The sequence below is a fragment of the Ambystoma mexicanum genome, chromosome 12 (assembly GCF_040938575.1).
Source record: "Ambystoma mexicanum isolate Mex_15411 chromosome 12, UKY_AmexF1_1, whole genome shotgun sequence".
Classification (NCBI taxonomy): domain Eukaryota; kingdom Metazoa; phylum Chordata; class Amphibia; order Caudata; family Ambystomatidae; genus Ambystoma; species Ambystoma mexicanum.
The window spans coordinates 681,976,464-681,997,282 of NC_090936.1; the positions used below are offsets into that span (position 1 = coordinate 681,976,464).

The window sequence follows — 20,819 nt, forward strand, 5'->3', positions numbered from 1 at the left end:
AGTGTATGAGGGTGAAACCCCCATTAGTGAATAAAGTTGGGCAAAATTGAGGGGTCAAATACCTCATTAGAAGGGTGGGAATAAAGGAAAGTGTTTCAGAGTGAGTGGCAGTGGACAGAAGGGGAATTCCGAGAGCTGTGCTTTGGTAAAAGGCCATAGATCTAAGCCAACAGCGTGCGCTCTGCATTCTGATTCACCATAAATTCCTCCTAATCATAAGAACTGATGCTCTAATGTGTACCAGACAACCTATGACTGTGCTGCTTAGTCCTGATCAATGTGAATAAGTGTTAGGGAGAATTCTCAGAAATGTGCTAATTCCTTTCTGCCTTAGAGACCCCCAGCTCTTTTGCTGGACTTGAGCACTTTTAATTTGTATCCTGGAGAAAGTGAGACCTTTTCCCCACTCTCTTATGTATTTTTCTGTGGTTTTAACCCTGCACACCAAACCTTTATCCCTTTGTTTGTTTTGTCTTTGGAGGGGTTCACTGGTGAAGCCCGCCTCTGGCTCCAGCTTGTCGGGCAGAGCCGGAAGCGAGGGAGGTTCCCGAAACTCCCTGTGCTTAGTCTCCTTGGTTACAAGAATGCACCCAACGGTTATTGGCTGGCTGGTTATCCTTTGAGGAGAGCCACCCTGCTGTGTGATTGACAGCTAGGCTGCAAATGAATGGGAGAGAGTTGCATAAAAGGTGAGGTCTTTTGCAAAGAATGCAGAGTCGACCACTGGACGAAGGAATCCAAAGAAGAACTTGGACGAGAAGCTTGCTGCAACTCCTGGACCGATGGTTTGCCCGGTGAAGCCGTGCTGCAGTGGTGAAGCTCCAAATTTGCCTCAACTAGAGAAGCCCTGCAAAGGATAACATCTCCCCTTGGGTTGGTGGGACCAATCCACAGCAAGACAAACTCAACTGAAAACCCTCTCTCTGCTGGCTGTACTTCCATTGCTGCTGCAGGAACCGAGTGCCAGGGGACAGGAACACCAGAATCGAGTGCATCAATTTTAAGCCAGACCTGAGCTCCAGGAAGATCCTCCGGACTACCTCGAAGCAGGGCTCACCAAGCCAGAGCCACCTCAACAGAGTGCTGGACCCCAGATGTAAGAAAATTCCACAAGGTGTCTAAGAACCGCGGTGATGCTATTTGCGAGAAGCTGAAACTGTGAAGTGCAGCTGATCTAAACTTTGCCCATTGCTGCCGCCGACCTTTGAATCATAATGCAGGAGTCTCCAGACGTCCTCCATCTTGTCCCCACGACTGAGGCCCAGGAATAACAGGACCTGCCATACTACAACAAGATCAGATGCCAGATGGAACTAATAAGGTACTGTAAACTAGGGGGTACTTACCTCTTGTTATGTACCTTATTTGCTTTCAGTTGAGACTTGCATTTGTTGCCTGTTGCAGAGTTGCTTGCAGCTCTGCCCTTCACAAGCTTCCCAGCTTGTGGCCCAACAGTGATTTCATTTTCAACAAAACTCTCTATAACATTGTGCAATACTTTTTACTAACCTTCAAGAAGTGCTTCGGCTCCACTAGACTTTGCTCAATTGACATTGGCTGTCCTGGCTCCCTTAAAGACTCTTCTAAACCTCTGACTTTGTGTTTGATCTGTTCCTCCAAAAAGTCATACATCCTTTACTTGTATAGCTGGGAAAAGGTTAATCTATTTTACATTGGGGATTCAAAAGTGCTTACCTGTCTGAGAAACGTGTTAACCATTGCTTCCTTCCCTAACCTTTTCCTTTTTGCCGCAACTTCAGTATTACCAATGCAGTGTGAAAAGTGATACGTAAGTGTCCACAGTGTCCTAGCAATTGAAGTCATCTCAGGGTGTAAGAAAATCTGCACGCTCCCAAAAGGCTATCTACTTACTTTATTGAACTGAAGGGGTGTATTTTGAAGTGTATTTCTATTGTTGTCAATTGCTCCCTTCTAAAGAAGTCTTAATTTAAAACTGGCTGTTAAATTAATAAATAATTATTTAATCAAGAAACCTTGAGTGTAAGTGTTATTTGAATACTTGTCACGTGAAACTCTATGTTGGAACACTACAGCTCACATTGACCCCTCTTGAGATAATCCTGGCTCCTCAGTCACAATAGCAACTTGTGTAGTACAGGCCTATACCAAAGGTTGTGTTCCCTATTGCCAAGTGGACAAGGCTGGTGTAGTCTCACATAGGGTTACTACATACAAACTTGCCTAACAATAAGTATTTTGTAGAGTTAGGAAAATTACTTGTTATGATGTGATATGATTTGATATGGCATTTGTAACAAACCTGCACACAAGTGTTTCTAGGCACGAGTATGGCTGCATACTTAAATACAGAACATACAAATCATATTCCAAAGAACAGAGCCATGTGGAACAGTTCAGTAATATTGACTAAGCCACTCAGATGATCACACCTTGCTCTGGACTAGTGGCCTTTGGAAGGTGAGGTTCAATTCTTTCAAAATGTATGTTTTGCAATTCTTTCTGAACCATCAGTATTTTCTCCTCCATCAGAGGGCTCTTCCACATCACAAGGAGACATACATGAATTGGCTAACCAGGAAGTGCTTTTTGTAATACAATATTCAGCTGTGAACTTTGTAGGGCAAGGGAAGGGAAGATAAGGGACTGTCGGTGGGAGGTGAGGGAGAGGAGAAAGAGGTTAAGCATAGGAGTAGCCCACAAACAATTGTGCACCAGCACCATAATAAAGCAAGAAGCCCCCCACGAAAATAAATTAAATTAGGTCATAAAGTTAAAACACAGGAAGTATGTAACAAAACAGAAATATTAATGATGTCAAAAACAGCATTATTACGCAATACATATATCCATGTGACAAAGAGAAGTACAAACTTCAAGGGGTATCACAAAGAATACACATACATAGGTAATTGTTTTCTACAAGGGGAGACATCCAGCTAGAAACTCATTGTATGTGTACATTATATGTGTATTGCCTCGATGAATAAAGCTCTCACACGTGCATCACATGCCCCTTGAGATAGTCTGACAACTCCACTCACCTATGATATTTTAAACTCCTGTCATAAGGAGATCAAGGAGTTGGCGTTCCTTATTATCTAACATATATTGGAAATCAGTTGCCTTCAAAATATTTCATGAGGGAATTATGAGCCATTAAAGGGAGATTTTTTTAAGTTTATGATTAATATTTTGTTCTGATTGGATTTTAGTTTAATGCAGCTGAAAAGCCTCTGCTCTAGTTTGCCTTCAGAGACACCATTGCCAAACTGCCAAACTGTAGAAAAGGGCATACTTAGCTGTGTTCAGTCCTACAGGTGTCACTGAAGCCCTCTGCAATGCACAGTAGTAGTCTGCAGAACCATTAGCCCTCAGCTGACCACTCCTGCCCGGCTAACTACCATCCAATCTCCATCACTCCTTTCATGGGCAAACTCCTGGAAAAGCTGGCCATCTCCCAGCTTAACCTTCACACTGAATCGGTTGGTTGTCTCCATGACCATCAGTCTGGCTTCCGAGCTGCCAGAAACATGGGCACTGCTCTCCTGACCATCTGTGAAGACCTGCTCTCAAACCTTGATTCCAATACATCCTGTGTCCTCATCTTACTTGATTTCTCTTCTGCCTTTCAAACGGTCAACCATATCATCCTGCTCAACCGTCTCTGTGATAACCTGAGTATCACCGATCAGGGCCTGACTTGGCTGACCTCTTTCCTCTCTGATCGACCCTCCCAGGTCAAACTTGGGTCCTTCCTTTCCTCTATATCTATCTCTAGCTGTGGTGTTCCTCTCTCTCCCTGGCTGTTCAACCAATACCTGGCACTTCTTGCCCACCTCATAGCCGCTCTTTGCCCCATCCTTCAGTGCTATGCGGATGACAGCAAATTTTCAGGCTCGCTTCTGCCACCTGTTCTCCTTCTCTCATCTCTGACTGCCTGCCTGCTATCTAGGAGTGGGGTGCCGCCAATGATCTCTGCCTTAACACCAGTAAAACTGAGAGTCTCCTCATCGGCACACCTGCTGCTTCCTTTCCTATTTCTCTCTGGCTGGCCTCTCTTGACCCTCTTCCTGCTCCCACCTGTGAGGCTAAAAACCTCAGTATCATCGTTGATTCCACACTCTCCTTTACTCCTCACATCTCTGATGTCTCTAAGAAGTCAAACTACCAGCTGCACCTCCTCAGAGGGATTCTTCCTTTCCTCTCCTTCCCCCAGAAGCTCACTGTTTCCAGAGCTCTGGTTCTCTCTAGGCTGGCCTACTGCAACAGCCCCTTCCTAAATCTGCCTGTTTCTACTCTCTGCCCCCTGCAACTCATCCAGAACAGGACTGCAAGACGTGTCCTTGGCCTCAAGCCCAGAAATCGTATTCGTCCAGGACTGTAATCTCTGCACTGGCTCCCAGTGGCTGCGGGGATTAAGTAAAAAACAACTCTGCATTGTCCACAAGGCCTTCTGGGACCTGAGGCCTCAATACCATCAACTCTCTCTTCCTAAATATCTTCCTTCTCAAGCTCTTCGCTCATCCGTCTCCAACTCCCTCAGGGTCAGTTGCTTCTCCAAACAACGAGTTGGTGGTAGATCTCTATCTTCGGTTGGGGCATCACTCAGGAACAGCCTCCCTGCCTCCCTGAAACTTGAGGAGAACCATCTCCGGTTCTGGAAGCACTTCAAGACCTTACTGTTTGATTTTGCTTTCTCTCCTCCTCTCCCATGCTGACCTCCTGACTGACACTGCAGTGGCACCTGGTTACACTCTGATCCCGGTTCCAGATCCCCTCCCGGCCAGTTGCATAACAGCATTGCCTCCCAGGCAACACCTGCACTTGGGGGCTGTTCTGTATCCCTACAGTCCCCTACCAGCTCTTGACACTTGATGTCTGCAGTTACCTCTGCACTTGCCACAAGCTGGCAGCACTTTTTACCTATTGTTCTTACTGATTCTTTTTATTTTACTGTTGATCCCATGTATTGAACTGCCCCTTGCTCCCTCCTTCCTTGCACTTTTCACTTTTCCCCTCCCTTGCACTTGCGCAATCTCAATGTCACCTGGCCTAGTAAAATCTTTGTCTTTGTCTTCCCTCTGTTCCCCCTCCCTTGCCTCATCACGCCTTGAAACACTTGTGTATAGGCATGTTATGAATGCCATATCATATCATAAAGTTTATAGCTAACTTAAATGTGCTCTTCCATACATACTACCAAAATACGTGGAATAGTCAGTGCCAGCCAGTTTCCTCATGTGTTTTGACACTCATCCATGGTAGTGAATTGGAGTACCGAAGAATACAGTATTATATGCTAAATGTCATATGTCCAGAGCACTGCCATCTTTCATACTTGAAAACTACTCAGGATGGACGATCTACCTCCTCCCTTGCATAGTCAACTTCCAATTTAAGAATGGAGTTGGAGTAATTGGCAACCCATCGATCTTTGGACATCATATGTGCTTGTAATTGGAGCAAGCCGGTGGAGTTTACCTTTTTGGAGCAGGATCCTGAGAACATGTATGCAGCTCATGGCCCAGAGGTCCCTATCAGATGGCTTCCACTTATTCCAAAATCTGAATTGTTCAAAATAAATACTATGTTTGTTTGTTTATTTATTTGTATGGCGCACTCGACCCGGAGGTATCTGGCCGCCTTTGCACAGTGAAGTTCTAGGAATGTTTTCGGCTTAGTTACAATAGTTACAAAATGAAATAACAACAATAAAACAGGAATACAGTAAGAAATGTATAGTCAACAAACATTCAGGAGTGTATATACATATGTACAAAATGAGGCAAATTACTTTGTGGTGAGCACAGGAAGCCATTTTTTAGTGTTGCGCCTGAATATGTAGAATGGTTGGTCGGCTCTCAGTGAAGGGGCTAAGGCATTCCATGCTTGAGCTGCCATGACAGGGAAGCTGGTTCCCCCTGCCTTTTTTTTTACTTAAATCTGGGCACAACTAGGCATGCTGAATTAATAGTCCTAGTGGGGCTAGTAGAGGTGTGTGTAGTAATTCTCAAAGAGAGATATATAGGGGCTGTGTGGTTGAGGCATTTATGCATTAGGGGTAAGGTTTTAAGCATTGTTGTGTCCTTGGTAAAGAGCCACTTGATCTGTCTCCTCAGATATGAGATGTGTTCTCTCCTTGGTATACCATGCGCAGCTCTTAGGGTGTTATTTTGCAGAGTTTGGATTTTCTTGATGGAGTATTTGTTGGCCCCCCGATACAGAGTATTACAATAATCCAGCTTGGATAGGATAAGTGCTCTTGCTAAGGTAGTGCAGCTTTCTTTTGACAGGAATGGTTTACATGCTCTAATCATCTTACATGTGTAGGCTGTGGCAGATGCCATGGTGCTGACTTGTTTGTTAAGTGTAAAGGTATTAATTGTATTTGCCACTTTAATAGTATTACCATCAATATTGAAGGTAGTGTAGTTTGAGCCTAGTTTGTTGAGGTTAGATGTGGAACCGAGTATTAGCAGCTCGGTTTTGTCATCATTTAGGCATAGGCCGTGTTCGGCCATCCAGGCCAGGATGGTGAGGTATATTTTATTCAACAAAGCCAGGTCCTTATCATACTCGCCCTAGAGGGGTATGAGGATCTCGGTGTCATCTGCATAATTAGTGTAGGTGACACCCAGATGGTCTAAGTCGTCGAACAATGGCTTTGTGAATATATTGTACAATGTGGGGGAAACACAAGAACCTTGTGGCACACCACAGGTTATAGGGATCGTGTCGGCCGCTGCGAGTGGAAAAAAGGCTCTCCTGGTCCTGTTGCTGAGAAATGATTGAATCCAGGTAATGGCGCCTTGTGAGAAGTACGTTGCTGATGCCAAATGTTTGCAGAGAACTTGTTGGTCCACCAGGTCAAAAGCAGCCGAAAGGTCGAGAAGTAGCAACAGGGCTGTTTTTCCCTTATCCTTCAGTTAATCAATCTGTGTTTTTAAGTCTACTAGAGCTGTCTTGGTACCCGTCAGGGTCTAAAGCCCGATTGTCGAACACCAAGGAGGTAATTTGACTCCAGGTACTCCTGAATTTGAATATAGGCCACTTTGTCGAGGATCTTGAGTAGAAAAGGTACAGTGGTGATTGGTCTGTAGTTGGTAGGGATTGAAGGATCCAGGGTCTGTTTTTTCAGGAGAGGTCAGACCCATGACTCCTTTAGATTGCTGAGGACAGTGCCAGAGGTGAATGAGGAATTGATTAATTAAGTTATGAAGGGCGCAAGGTCTCTAGCAGCATCTTTGATTGTCTGTGCCGGACAGCTGTCTCCTTGGCAATTAGAAGGTTTATGTGATAGAATTACTTTTTTCAACCTTATGATTCGAGACTTGAGAACATTTGAACTGGTTGGGGGGGGTTTGTTGGTAGCTGCAATAGTGATGTTGTGTGTATCTAAGATGGGTAGCATAGCTTTTTTATTAGCAATCTTACTTTGGAGTAAAGCAATTTTATTCTGTAGGGCATTCTGGATACTTGTGCACCAGGGTTTGTCCTTGAGGCAATTGTCAATCTGTGGGATGGGAGCTTCCAATTCTCTTAGAATGGTGCCCAGTTCCCTAGAACTTGAGCAGGCTTTATTAATCCTCTCATTATAGGATTCTTGTGTTTTTTTTTTTTTAAACTTCCGTTTTTATTGGCATTTTAAATTTTACAAACAAGCAAACCAGGAAAAAGAACAGTGGAACCCCCTCCCGCCCCACCCCTGGATTCCCCCCCTTCCCCGTGTCCAGTTCAGTGTGCTCATCTTGGGAGACTCACGGAGATGCCTCCGTCTCCCTTGTCACAGAGTTGTTGCGATGCATAACCACGACATCAGTTGGCTGGCTTCTGCCATTCCCCAAGTCCTAGGGTCCCAAGTTTGGCTGACCTGCAAAAAAGAGTCAATCCCGTCGTCTCCAGGGTGGGGGGCCTTTCAGTGGGTTCAGTGCACGTCCCATCCCCAGGATTGCTGGACACCCAACCAGTCCGTGAGGAATGAGCTAGTATTGTTATTTACCATGGCTGTCAATTTGTCCATCAAAAACATATTTTTGACCTTTTTCAGCCAGTCCTCCTTCGAGGGAGCCTCCGGCCTTTTCCATTTTTGGGCCAAAGCCACTCTTCCAGCCCTTAACATAGTTTCCCACATCCTAGTGTATCGGTGCACCTCTGTGTCCTCTGGGGGGAGGCCCAACAGCATTGTCAGGGGATTAAGTGGTATACGGACCTCAGTCACTTCCTCCATCCAGTCCCTCACTTGCTCCCAATATATTTGAACCTTCGAACAGTGCCACCACATGTGGCCTCTGGTCCCCGTCTCCCCACACCCTCTCGGGCACCTTGACGACACTCCCGGGAACATCTTGGACAATTTTGCGGGGTCTCTGTGCCATCCCTGCAGTATCTTAAAGTTATGTTCCATGTAAGCGGTGAAAAGATTTCCGTGAAATGCAATTTTAAATATCCTGACCCAATCATCCTCAGAGATTTCGGCACCTGCCAGGCCTTCCCAGAACAAGCGAAAACTCCTCCTGCCTTGAAGGTTGTACGTGTTTAGGACCCTGTACAAACTTGAAACCGCCCCCTTCCTGGAGGCCGCCAAATCGAGGAGCTTCTCAAAGGGGTCAACTGTCTTCACAGATTGGTGCCCCATGATGGGTCACAGAGGATGCCCTTCAGGCGGAGGTATTCGAAGATAGATATTGAGTCACGACCCAGTGCCTCCCTGAGCTCCTCATAAGGTAAGAATTCACCGTCCCTGAACATCTGCCCCGCCCATTCCATCCCCTTGTCTGACCAGATCGGGGAGTGCCTGAACCCTCTTCCTCCCAGGTTGATGGGGTGTCCCCAGAGAGATGACATTGGAGACGGCCATGTGGTGAGGTGAGCGGTCTGAGGGCCTTCCTTCCAAATGTCCCATAGGACTCCCAGGGCCGGGTGAGCCCGTAAGCGCCTTGGGATTTCCCTGCGAGGCGTCCACAGGAGGTCGCGGACTTTGTGGGGATGGGCATCCATATCCTCCAGGTAGGACCAGTACGTTCTCAGCCCCTCCTTCATGTGCTCCAGAAGGACACGCAGTTGGCCAGCACAGAAGTAGAGATGAAAGTCTGGCAGCCCAAATCCCCCCTCCTCCCTAGGTAGGGTCAGGACGGCCCTTCCAGTTCTCTGGGTCTTGCCTTGCCATACAAAGTCACGGACCCCCGATTGTAGGTCTTTGAAGTTCTGTGCTGGGACCCTGGTCGGGAGTGCTGTGAATAGGTACAGGAGTCGTGGCAGGACATTCATTTTGACGGCCGTCATTCGGCCATACCACGAGAGGATCATTTTACCCCATCTCCTCAAGTCTGCAGTGATCTCTGTCATCGTGGGACCATAGTTGGCGGAGCCCAGATTCAACATATCTCTGGTGAGGAGAACCCCCAAGTACCGTATAGCGACCTTCTCCACCTTGATCACGTGGAACCTATTCAGGGGGTCGAGCACCGGGTCTATTATTCGCATTGGGAGCAGGACTGATTTTGCAGTGTTTATTTTTAGGCCCGAGAATCGACCAAATGCTGACACCAGGGCCAGGCGGGGGGGGGGAAGAACCCGGATCCACTAGGTAGGCCAAAATGTCATCCGCAAACAGGGAAAGCTTGAACTCGATCTCTCCCCTTCTTATTCCCCTAATGTCCGGGTGCGCTCTGACCGCAATTGCCAGGGCTTCCATGGTGAGGACATAGATCAGGGGGGAGAGTGGACACCCCTGCCTTGTCCCTCTGGAGAGGGGGAATGACCCAGACAGTGTCCCGTTTACCTGTACCCTCGCTGTGGGGGCTCTATAGAGTGCAGTTACCCAGCTCATGATGTGGGTCCCAAAGCCCATTCTTTGAAGGAGAAGCTCCATATAACGCCACTCGACCTGGTCGAAGGCCTTCTCCGAGTCCAGTGAGAGGACGCAAGCGTCAAGTTCCGATGTTTGGGCAAAGTGGAGCAGGTCTAGGGTCTTGCGGATGTTATCCGAGCCCTGCCTCCCGCTTATGAAGCCCACCTGGTCCCCGTGGATTAACTTCGGCATTATGCCTTCCAGCCTTTTCCCCACCACCTTGGCCAGGATCTTCACATCAACATTTAACAATGATATGGACCGATAGGAGGAGCATTCCGAAGGGTCCTTCCCCTCCTTGGGCAAGACTGCTATCACGGCTCCCATCATAGACTCGGGGAGTATGCCCCGGTCCAGCACTTCGTTAAAGACCCTGACCAAGTATGGAATCAAAGAGGACCGGAACTTTTTGTAAAAGAAAACTGTGAAGCCATCCTCCCTGGGGGAGGTTCCCACCCTCATCCCAGAGATCACCTTGTCCACCTCATCCTCAGTGACCGGACCCTCTATCCCTTCTGCCATTTCCCTTGAGAGGGATGGAATCTGTATTGAATCAAGGAAGGTTTCTATCTGGCCAACATCTCCATCATATTTTGAGGAGTAGAGAGCTGTGTAATATTGGCGGAAAGCCTCACCGATATGGGGGGAGTTGTTGCCAAGGAGCCCCTGAGCGTCCCTCACCTCCCTCACCCTTCTATTCCTCTGGACCTCCCTCAACTTCCAGGCTAGGATCCGGTCCGCCCTGTCCCCCTTCTCATAGTATTTTTGTTTAGTTAGTTGGAGGCACCTTTCTGTTTTATGTAGGAGCAGATCTTTAAGCTGTAGCCTGCAGTCTTCGAGGGCGGCCACCCGGTCACCCGCTAATGGGCGCCCCGGAGAGCTCGCCGGTTGGAGGCGGGATATCCTATCTCTCAGAGCCTTCTCCTGTATCTCCCTCTCCCTTTTCTTCTGGGCCCCCAGTTTTATGAGGACCCCTCACAGGGTAGCCCTGAAGGCGTCCCAGAGCGTGTGAGTGGCGACCTCCCCGTTGTCGTTTAGGTCAAAGAACTCTGTTATGGAGTCCAAGACCTCCTGAGAGAGGACCTCATCCTTTAACAGAGCGTTGTTGCACTTCCAACGCCCTCTGCGTTCCCTGCACCACCCCAACGCGATTGTAACTTTAACCAAATCATGGTCTGACCAGGGTACAGGGTCTATTCTGTAGCCTGACACATATGGACTGAGTGTCTCCTCTACCAGGACGTAGTCTATTCGGGAGAAAGAGTTGTGTATGGCTGAATGATAGGTGAAGGAAGGGATTCCCCCTTTGGGAAGAGGAATTGTATCAATTAGGCCCAGTTCCTCGTTTACCCTCTGGAAGGATTGTGCCATGGCTTCTTCTGCAGTTCTGGGAGTAAGGGGGTCTACCCTTTTCCTATCCATAGTCGGGTCGAGGACCATGTTGAAGTCTCCCCCTACCACTAGCGGGCCTTGCACGAATAGTCTGATCCTATCTCTCACAGTTTCCCAAAATAGGGCCTGTCCTTCATTGGGGCCATACACTACAGCCAGAGTGAGGGGGGAGCCCCGTAGGGTGCCCCGGACCAACAGGTATCTTCCCTCTGGGTCTTTTAGGATATCTTCCTTCTAAAACCCTGCATCTCTAGCTACCAAGATGGCCACCCCTCTCTTTTTGGTCCTATGGGACGCATGAAAGACCTCCTCGATTTCCCCCCCCCCCGCAACCTGGGCTCCTTTCCCCTTGCCCAGTGTATTTCCTGCACAAACAGAAGGTCCAGTTTAGCCCTCCTAAACTCCCTGCAGATCAGGGACCTCTTCGATGGGGCATTCAAGCCCCGAACATTCAGGGTGCCCACCCCCAGGGCCGGCAGACCATCAGCCATTGTCTATGAATTCTATTCTAACGGATGGCTGCCTCGCAACAATTCTCCTCTCTAGCTCCCCATAAATTGTCTTATGGACACTCCTGACATGTTTCCCCAACTGACCCCCAAACCCCTTCCCTAACAAACAACCCCCAACTTGTTTCCGTCCACCCACCCCCTGCCCCGGCGTCCAGCCAGATAGTTCAGCCATCACTGGCACTTTGGCCGGACCACCAGCCTGCCCCTCTCGGCCAGGCGATCGTTAACAAGCACATTATCATGAGCCCCCCCCCTCGATCCCCTCCCCGATTTAACACACCCAACTTGCTTTGCGTGGGGATTCTAGTTTCCTCCTCTTCTCCTTTCTTTTGCCGGACTTCTCACCCTCAAGTAAACCCGTGTCCTCTGGGAACTCCAGAGGCCACACTCACACTGGAACTGCCCAGCTACTGCCCCTCAGAGTCGTTCTGATGCCCTTCTTTCACTGGGGAGGGTGTATTCATTCACCTGAATTTCCTCGCTCCTGACTTTTTCCGTCTTTCTCTCGGTGGGCCCGGACCTCCAGCTCCGACCCCGGCCGGCCCCAGTGGCTCCCGATGGGGCGCTGGATCAGAGACATAGTCCTGGATAGCCCCCTTAATATCTTCCTCCGAAATCAATGTCGTTCTCTGGCCCAAGTACTAGAATGTTAGGGAGAAGGGGAAGCCCCATCTGTATTGCACTCCCTTCTCCTTCAGCAACTGCGTGAGGGGGTGGCACATCCTCCGTTTGGCCAGGGTGTATGCTGAGAGGTCCTGGAAAATGGAGATCTGGGAGTTGTTGTATGTGATCTCCTGGACCTTCCTGGAGGCCTCCAACACCCGCGTCTTTTCCAGGTAGTAATGGAACCGCACCAGAATCGACCGGGGGCCCCCTGCTCGACCTCCCGCTCTATGTATCCGATCGAATATGAGTTCTGTAGTCATCTCTTCTTCAAAGAGGAGGGCAATTATGTTACGCACCACACGGGTCAGCTCCCTCTCCGTCTCCCCCTCCGTCTCCGGGACCCCAAAGATCCTGAGGTTGTTTCTCCGCTCCCTGTTCTCGAAGTCGTCCATCTGTCTTGACCTCTCCTCCTCCCTTTTTTCCAGGGCAGCTAGCCTCATGTTTACCTCTACTTCAAGGGTGGCCGCTGAAGATTGGTTGGATTCGACCTGAAGGAGTCTGTCCTCAACTTTATCGACCCGGTGGTCCATTTTTTCAAACTTTTGGGCAATGTCCGCCCGCATATCTCGGATCTCTTGCAATATGGAGGCGAAGCCCCGCTCCATTGCGGCCGTGGAGGGTGCAGGGGGTTCCAGATGGGCCATTCCCTCACCGTGGGGTAGTTCTGTAACGGGGGGGTCCGGGTCTCGGTACCGATATTTTTGCAGGTTCTGCTGCCAGTCCATTAGGTTGACCCCCCAGCACCTCGATTTTATTTTTAGAAAGTTGATTTCCCTCTAGAGTGGGGGAGGGGTGCTATTGCCTCCGCGGGGTGGTATGCTGTTGTCTTTTCGTTGGGGGTCTCTCCTGGCAAGGTATACCCTCCCCACCCCTTCCGAGCGGTCTTTCTGGTCCTTGATTGATGCCCCCCAGGCGGGCACTCGCCCCACCAGCCTCAGGCGGGGGCCTCACACCCAGGGTGGCCACCGCAATACCTCCAGTACACCTCGATTATATTTTTGCAAAACGATATTTCCCCTCTGGAATGGGTGAGGGGTGCTTTTGCCTCTGCAGGGTGGTGTGGTGATGTTATTTCGTTGGGGGCCTCTCCTGGGGGGTTACACCTTCCCCACCCCTCCTGGGTGTTCAAGTTGCTCCTTGAAAGTTGCCCCCAGGCGGGCACACGCCCCGTCTGCCTACAGCGGGGGCCAACACCCGGGGGGGCGATAGCGGGTCCTGCAGTGCCCCTTAGGAGCCCACTGGAGTGGGGGGAGGGGCGCTTTGTGTGACCACGAGGCGGCGGGTCGCAGCCCTCAGTGAAACGGCGGGGGCCTCTGGTGTCCTGCCCGTGGCCCGCGCAGGGTCCCGCTGGCGGTGAAGGGGGGGGCTTCAAAACGGGCCCGGCCGCCCCCCCTCCGTATCTCGTACCTGTCAGGCCGCGGCTCCCAGAGCGGCCTCGCGGCTTCCCTCGGCGCTCCTGTTGTGACGGGGGGGCCACTCCGGGGACCGCTCTGGGCGGGAGTCCCCTCACCCAGAGGCGTCCCGGCGGCTCGCGCCTCCTGAAGGGGGAGGTGAAGGCCAGCACCGATGGGTCCGCTCGCTCCTCCCCAGGCTCCCCACAGGGCTGTGCTCACGGCCTCCTGTGACGGTCCCGCTGCAGCCACCGCGCCTGTGGAACTCCGTCGTCCGGCGGTCTCCAGACCCCGTTGTTTCGCTCCGCGGGGGCACTGGGGGGTCTCTGCTCCAATCGACCCACTTGCGCTCCGTGGGGAGGTCTCGGGGGGGGGCTCAGACCCCGTACCGACCCGGCCTTAGGAGGAGCTCGCAAATCAGGCTGCCATTGCCTGTGCACCCCCTGGTGGCCAGGATTCTTGTTTGGCGCATATAATTGCCTTTTTGTAGAGGATACTAGGTTGAGCAGGTTTGTTTAATTTTCGTCAGTGGGGCTGACTTTCCACAGCGATTCAAGCTTTCTTTTTCCCTTTCTCAGAGTTTTTAAATGTGGGGTAAACCATGAGTTCAGGTGAGCTTTTGGCTTGCTTTTCCGCATCTTAAGTGAAGCAATTACATCAAGGGCTTTCGTCATGGCAGCATTATAGGCATCTATTATGTTATCTGGACTAGTTTAGTTAGGAAGTAGGTTAAGAGTCGGCATGATAAGCAAATTATCTTATCTGTGGTGATGTTCTTTTTGTTCCTCGTGGGGTGGGATGGTGCGATAGGATTAACCTTAAGTTTAGTGGTAATGGCTGGCACAGTAAATGATATCAGACAGTGATCTGTCCAGGCTAGAGGTGATATCGATGTGATGGAGGTTACGCAGTTGTGGTCTGCTACCAAATCAAGAGTTCTCCCTTTGTCTTGGGTGGCTGGGTCAGTCTTTGGGTAAACCCCTGTTCTGTTAGTGCATTAGCGATGGCCAAGGCTTGGTAATCAGTGCGGTCATTGAGTCTTAGATTAAAGTCTCCATGCAGGAGAATTTCAGAGGTCGGTTTGGTATTCTCAGAGAGGATGGCCGAGAGGTCTTCTTCAAATGATCCATTCGGTCCTGATGGTCCATATAAAAGATAGATTGTAAGGGTGTCATTATTGCAGGTCAGGAGTTTAGCTGTGAGTAGTTCGCATGAGCTAGTGGCGGGTGAGGGGGCGATTCTCAAGGCCTGGTCAGATTTGGTGATAAGAGCAATGCCTCCACCTCTAGAGTCAGTTCTGTCAGCTCTAATGATTTCATAGTTGTCCGGTATGGCTAGGAGGAAGGCAGGGCCACCGGCAGCGTTAAGCCAGGATTCTGTTATAGCAAGGAAGTCGTAGTCTTCACCAGTGATCAGATGTGCTATTTCTGTTGGATGTGCCACTAGGGATCTGACATTAATTAAGGTGCCCTTAATGTCTGGGACCTTGGTATCTACCTGCGGATTCTTCAGGAGTGTTTTGGTGTGGGGGTGTGGCATGTTTTGAGTATTGGGACTGGAATGGAGGTTGGGTCAGATTTTTTTGTTGCTGATAGGAGTTTTAGTTGTAGTGTTGTTGCTGTTAGGGGTGAGGTTGGTTTGGATGATGGACTTAGATGGTAGTTCGTGGAGCTTAGTTAATCTGGCCCGAAGTCTAGAATTTCTGACTGGGGGTGCATGGTAGATTGGTTTGAGTAGTGGGATGATACGTCTTGAGGATGGGAGGAGGCGTGTGATTGGAGCCCATACTGGTTGTGTTTCCTGACTGTATAGTAGTGGTCAGCGGTTGTAGGGCGTAGAGTGTTGGAGGGTTAGGGGTAGGCAGCCACCTTAGGCTGAGGGTGCAGACTGGTGGGAATCGTTACTGTAAGAATATGGCTATCTTTGCACTTCCTGGCTGTCCTTAGATAGTCAACATTATTTGGGGTAGGAGCATACACCTCTGGTCTCAACGTTAGTAAAGCATATAATAGTTTTAGCAGCACAAACCTAAAGGCATACATAGTGCTAACAGTGTTCAGTGGAATTATGACCCTGCGCTGATGACCACGAGAGCTAGGAGAGGTGGCAGAGAGTAACTACGTAATATTGTTGTCACCTGTCTACTCAAGATGGTAGCACTCCCACGTCTACTGCATTTCTTCACAAACATTCCCTTCAACATTCCCCCCTCCTTTTTCAGAGACTTGAACAAACTTTGTAGAAGATTCCTCTGGCAGGGGGGTAGGCACAGAGTGGCGCTTGAAAATCTCCAAAGACCCTACGAGAGGGGGGGGCTGAAGGTCCCTAATTTCGAGCTATATTACTTGGCCAGCCAGCTTAGACACGTGACACAATGGATGTCCGACGAAACCACCACTGATACCCGACTTCTCCAGCCGGCCCTGCCTACGTTGCTACTTAGGGACACACTGTGGGTTGAAAGGGAGACACTAAGGCATTACCCTTATCTAGTTCAACTTGGGACCCAGCTCTGGAGGCGTGCCTGCGTAAAAGTGGGGACTGCGGATCCGCTCTCCCCGCAGATACCCATCGCCGCAATCATGGCCAAACACCCATGGGGGCACAAGGAAATACGCACCCTATGGGAACCTTGGGGGGTAGCGGTGCTAGGGGACCTCACCAGCGAACAAGAACTAATGTCATTCATCGACCTCAGTGAGTCTACAGGCCTACCCACAGGCCAGTTTCTGCTCCACAGGGCGGTAATCCAAGCCATAAAGGAGAGATGGCCGGAAGCCGCAAACCAGTTCATAGAAAACGAGACCATCGAGTCCATGCTCGACACTGCTGAGGGAGGCCACGAAACCTCCAGACTATACGAAGCGTTGCTGCAGGGCACAACCACAAACGAACTCAAATGCAAGAGCAGATGGGAGATCGAATTGGGTAGGGAGTTTGAAGATAAAACATGGGAAAAGATAACCCACTACCACAAAAAAATATCTAGGAATGCCCGCCTACAGCTCATCCAACTTTACATTACTAATAGAGCCTACCTCACACCAGAAGCCATATCTAGGTTCAGGGGAGCCGCAGTCCAGACATGCCCCAAATGCAATACGCCAAAGGCCGGAATGACCCACATGTTCTGGGGTTGTCCCTCTGTTCAAAGGTTCTGGGCTCAGGTGAAGGAAAAGGTAGCATATGCCGAAATAGTAGTTGACATTCTTGACCCAGCAGCCTGCATATTGGGTAGCTATACGAGAAACAGCAAAAACAAACCCCTCAACAAGCTCAAGGACTTAATATACATAACGGCGAAAAGACGTATAGCTATGAGCTGGAAAAGCGCAAGAGGCCCGAGTGAAGCCCTCTGGTGGGCCGATCTCAAAAGATGGATAACGGCTGAGACTGCTGCTTGGGAAACTGCAATCCAAGTACAGAGATTAGAATCCAGCGAGGAACTACTCCGGTGGGTGGCATTAACTGTGCCACTGCTCCACCCAGCAGCGCGAGAGAGCGCTTCGGAAGGCTCTGACAGTCCAGGGCCGTCGAGGGTCTAAAACAAGGATTGAAGGTCTAACTGTGGTCTCGGGAGAGGCGGGTGGGGAGTGAGGGGGGGAATTGTTTTATGTTCCTCTGAAGTACTCATGTGGCAATGATTAACCATTGATTTTATGTGTATAGTTTGTTGTAAAATTAATAAAGACATTAAAAAAAAAAAAAAATGGCGACACAGGGTTGGGGAGGTCAATATTGTGGTGGATGGGCTCTTGCTGAGGCATGCTCGTTATTTGTAAGTGTGAAAAATTATATATATTCGAGGCGAAGGCCGGTACCTGTATACCGACAGGTGCTGGTGTGTCCATTTAGGAGTCCCATCGTCTGGTTTAAACCAATTCCATTCAGAAGGTGCTCATACTTAGACACGTTAGCAGCATCGCGGCTGATACTGTGTAATTTAAAAGAGAAACGTGTGGCTTGCCGTATAATGCATGGTGCGGCTGTGAGCCTCATGTCAGGACTTATACGTAGGAGGCTGCTTGTGGACATGGTCATGTTCGGCTATTATTTCATGATTTAGATTAGTACCCTGATGGCTTACCATTGATTGCATGTTGCAGGAGGATGCCCGTGATTAAAGACAGTCATTGTTAAAGTACAAAAAAAAAAGACAAAAAAAAATTGTTGTCACCTGGTTTAGGTAATATAATTGGGGAGCAGCAACATTTCTAGCTGAATAGTACAGGTCTGTATGGTAGTATTCTCAGTGTAGTATTGCGTAGCACAGTCGGCGTGGCACAGGCATTACTTAGTCATGTCAAACATAAGCGAGAGCCATCGTGTGGCGATATCATAGAAGAGCTAGAAGCAGTATTCAGCTGATCTAGTGGGATAGGACAGTAAAGCATTTGACGACGTGCTATTCAGCGATAGAGCAATTTGGATAGATGTACAGTACAGCAGTCATTTGTATTAAGTCAGTAGGTATGTAGTTCACTCATTTGGTTAGAGGCGGTATACAGGTCTAGAGCATGACTTGCTAACAGGAAAATCACAGTAATCACATAGATTGCAGTGCAACAGAATACAACATGTTCATCCAGTCACGCTGCATGGAAGGGTTTCTTTGCAAGGTCAGTCGCCGAGCACGTGATTGGGTTTAAGGAAAAGTCAGAGCATACTTGGCGTTCAGGGTGACAACTAAAATCGAGGGCTAATAGTGCGATGTGGGAGGCGTGGCTGATATTCGCAGAAAAGGGGTTACGGTCACTTAGTCAAGTGTGAGGCAGATACAGCGTAGCGTTCACGGTGAGCATCCTTACCGATAGTACCTGGGTCGAGACTGTAATCAGGCAGGGATTCTGGCACTTCGGCTTTTTTTGGCTAGGACAGGCCACTGGCCTTATAGTGCAGGCCTTCGAGTGGCAGGCCGGCTGTCACCTTCCGGTGGCAGCCAGCGGGACAAATAGAGGATCACGGCTCAATCGGAGGAGCCGCTCTTCAGCCTTGGTTGCTAGGTAACCAAACAACAACCAAAAAGCGGAGGCCAACTTAGACATATGCAGCTATGCGCGGCACAGATTCAAATACAGTGGCCTCTCTTCGGTGGGTGGAGGTAGGGGATGGCAATGCATCAGGTACGGGCACACAGAATGCGGGCTGGGGATATTTCACTGTCTGTAGCAGGAGATCTCAAGTGGCAGGTGCTTACCCTGGGGCTCCGGTGCACAGGGATATCTGGCACTCGGGGTCGTGGTGAAAAGACTGCTTCTCCTGGTAGATGGTGACCTGCCCTCCCTGGTTCCTGGTGGCATCTGGCAGGCTAGGACAGGCCACTGGCGTTATAGTGCAGGCCTTCGAGTGGCAGGCTGGCTATCGCCTTTAGGTGGCAGCCAGTGGGTCAAATAGGGATTTTGTCCCAATCAGAGGAGCCACTCGTCAGCCTTGGTTGCTAGGCAACCAGAAAGCAACTAATAGCGGCGGCCATCTTAGATATATGCAGTTATGCACGGCGAAGATTCAAATACAGTGGCCTCTCTTCGGTGGGTGGAGGTAGGGGATGGCAGGCTAGGACTGGCCACTATAGGAGAACTAAGCAGTAATTTAAGAATGTGTCTATAAAGTATTGCGATCCGTGTTGCCTATAATATAAGATTATGGTGTGGGCCTAGCAAAGTGATTTCTGTCAGAACAGATAGTAAGCTATATCTGAAGATCAGTTGTTGCAACTTAAGGGCTATTTTGGGGTTGAGAACAAATTGCACTATATCACAAACAACTTATTGCTAAGTCAGGAATGGCCTGACTGGAAAACACAAAGTGTAAAAATTGCCTCCACCCATTATTCCTGGTAGCCTTCAGCTTCTTCACTGCAAGGACATTTTTCTTTCCATGCCAAATAGTCATTGTATTATCATGTTTTTGGAATGTTATTTTGAAATTGGAACAGAATTCTTGGTTATTACCCAGTGTTTTTGGGGCCAGAACCATTTTCACTACATCAACCCTACCCCACCAACTAAGGTAAAGAAGAACCCATTTACCAACTGTCTCAAACAAAGTGTGGAACATATTGGGGCTCTTTCACTTGATAGCATCTTCTATTGTTTTTGTGAACCAACCACCCACTTTTGCAACTATGAGGTGCAACAAAGAAGGCCAGTCTACAAGATGCGAGTAATGGAAACATATGGTTTTGAATTTATTAAGAGAGTAACTTGATACGAGCTGTGGATGACATAGAATAATAGGCACGGACTTGAGACCTAAGAGGATAGCATTTGCATAAGCAGACCTTTTGATTCCACCCGCCGCCCCTATAGGGGCTCCCTCCCTTGCTGTGTGTGCTAACTCACACATTCTTTTTTTATGTGTTATGTCTGTGGGTCCCTCTGAGCGCCCGGAGGCCTTCGGGAGAGTGGCACAATATAAAGAATACGTAGATAGTTAGATGGACTCTAGAAGTTTAGTCCCGCTAAAGGCTGGAGTCAGCCAAAGAGCCGGCCATTAAATGGGTTTTAATGAAATATGGAACACAGGTGTGAATGCAGCGTAACCCTGTCTCATCCCAGGGGATAACGACAAGAAAGGGGTGAGGGAATCACTAACCACAATTACTGCACAATGATCAGTGAACACATCAACAACCATTACTCTAAACTGTGTCATACAATCCAAGGCTTCATTTTTCGCAAACTGAAATCTCCATGACGTGCGGTCAAAGCATCTTTTCCTGCATCCAGTTTCTGGGTGCAGAAGACAAGCCGAACTTGCAATCACATGACAATCAGCCTGGTAATATCTGCAGTATTTCTGTCTATGGGGACGCCAGGGTATTCAATATGTAAGGAATCACACAATTTGTGTAGCCTAGGTCCCAAAATATGTGCATGCATTTTGTAATCTCAATTAATTAAAGAAATGGGTTGGTAATTCCAGACCTTGTGGGATCTTCACTGTGTTTTGGTAATACCACAATCTGGGCATCTCGTAGGGAGCATGTCACAGATCTGGTGGAAAGTTATGCATACAGTGATTCTT

The 20,819-nt window shown here is 49.0% G+C and overlaps 1 protein-coding gene across 1 annotated transcript in view; it reads left to right on the plus strand.

The window, feature by feature from the left end:
• Positions 1–20,819, plus strand: part of LOC138513998 (lysosomal alpha-glucosidase-like) — a 1,078,298-nt gene that overhangs the window by 403,706 nt on the left and 653,773 nt on the right. The window lies entirely within an intron of this gene.